The 2041-nt window shown below is 39.4% G+C and overlaps 1 non-coding gene across 1 annotated transcript; it reads left to right on the top strand.

Moving 5' to 3' along the window:
• Positions 1-762: 762 nt before the first annotated feature.
• TRNAR-CCU lies at positions 763-835 on the top strand. The gene has a single exon. It is a non-coding gene; the product is annotated as a tRNA-Arg (tRNA).
• The last annotated feature ends 1206 nt before the right edge of the window (positions 836-2041 follow it).

Below are 2041 nucleotides of genomic sequence, written 5' to 3'. Positions count from 1 at the left end.
AATGGACTCTCAATAGAAGTTAGGGGCTGATCTGGCACTAAAATCACATGGAGGACAGCCTGCTGGAGCAGCTGTGTAATCCAGGGGTTTTACAGACACATTAACTGGGACAACAGACAGATGGTTAAGCCAAAATACAGGGAGGGGACACTTTTTTTTTTACATATTTTTTCATGCTGTTGCAGAAAGCTGCTACTGTCACAGAACTACTCTCACCACAAAACTATTCATTGCATACTCTAAAGCCCTGAAAAATGTAACACCAGCTATTTATTTATTATACTGGTACACATCCCATAGACAATTGTGCTACCAACAAATATTTTGTGAAATGCCTGTGTGTATTGATCTAAACCAACACCTAGTATTTACTCAAAAATCTAACGTTCTTAGCACTGACTGTACATACGCTGTATTTTTTGTAGTCTTTTGAGTTCAGTTGAAACACTCATCAGAAGAATACACTCTACCAAAACCTTAAAACCTCAGTAATGACATATCTAGCAGAACAATGTGGTCTTGCCCATGTGCCAGATTCCACTGCTAAGTCGCCATCTTTTCAGTTTGGCAATTAGTGCAGAAGGCCAAAGCTCTGAGGTATGAATGGGTTGCTTCCAGGAACAAGATTTGAAACCTTCCAATTTCATTTGCTTACTTGTGCAAGTACTTTAACTAGACAGTGCTTTGAGGAAACTGCAAATGTAGGGTCCATAATAGACTCCTGGACTGTATGTCAAGTAAACTAAGTAAGCATATCCATAAGCCCCAGTGGCCTAATGGATAAGGCACTGGCCTCCTAAGCCAGGGATTGTGGGTTCGAGTCTCATCTGGGGTGAAATAATTTTAAGAGTGGTGATTCAAGTCTCATCTGCGGGGAATATAACTTAAACACTTAAATTTTGATATAATTTAAAAGGAACTTTAAAGTGATTTGACTTAAAGGTGTATATCATTAGACATCTTATGGTCCTCATGATCACTAGCCTAGCATTGCTCTTGCATTCTCCATCAAATCAAATCCCAGAAGATGTTCAAACTTCTACTCTTATAACCACTGAGTCAATGTCTTAAGTGCATAATTACTTTTCACATATGTATATTTACATGTATGTTTGCATATGACTTCTTAACCAAGTAAGTGAAATTGCCCAAGAGCAGTTTACAGCTACAACACAGGCCATGTTGACAAAAGGTATAAAACAATTTTAAAACAGCTTACATTAGGTAAGCATCTCAAACAGCAAGTATTAACAAAAGGATCAAAGAGAAACAATATGAATTATGTATGCAACAGAAATACGAAGTACTGATATAAGCATTAAGTCAGCAAGAAATATGCAAAGCCAGAATGAACAGAAGTAAAAACCACAAAACACTGGACCAAATATCCAGTAGTTATAAATGGACTTATATACAATAAATTTAGCATTCAGCATATGATACCTTTGAGCGTGCAGAATGCAACATTTATATCTTACAATTAGAAAGCGACACAGCTCAGAGTAGGAGATGAGATCAGGCTGACATAGTTTCTTACATGTCCATTAACGCTGGATCACAAGATGCTTTGTAGGCAAGGCACAGATCCCCTCTTGGCAGTCTGTAGAAAGTAGAGTTGTGTACACTTAAAACGTAGATGTTTGAGTGTATTCACTGTTGCAGTCCTTACAAAATGGGTTATCCGGCTCCCGGTAGCCCACAGCCTGCCAGAATTCCAAAGTCCTTGGTATATTATGTCGGCTGCCTTCAGTTCAAGCCTGATGTCAGGACGTCAGGTACAAAGGAAGGCAGCCGACGCCATTTCCTCAGCTTTTCTTGTCTTAACTGTCAGGAGACCCCAAAAAAGGTTAGACTAGGAAAAGAAAAATCCAGTCTGTGCCCTAGGAAAAAAGGGGGATGGAAGGGGGGGGGGCCAGGACTGCAACAGTGAATACACTTGAACATCTACATTTATGGCAAGTGTACACAACTGTACTATGTTCATCATGTTTCACTGTTACAGTCCTTACAAAATGGGTTGATTCCCAAAGCCCAGGGAAAA

Source organism: Protopterus annectens, chromosome 16.part0 (genome assembly GCF_019279795.1).
Source record: "Protopterus annectens isolate FY-2018-M chromosome 16.part0, PAN1.0, whole genome shotgun sequence".
Taxonomy (NCBI): domain Eukaryota; kingdom Metazoa; phylum Chordata; order Ceratodontiformes; family Protopteridae; genus Protopterus; species Protopterus annectens.
Note: the sequence above shows the minus strand (reverse complement) of the source record. Positions and strands in the feature narration are given on the sequence as shown.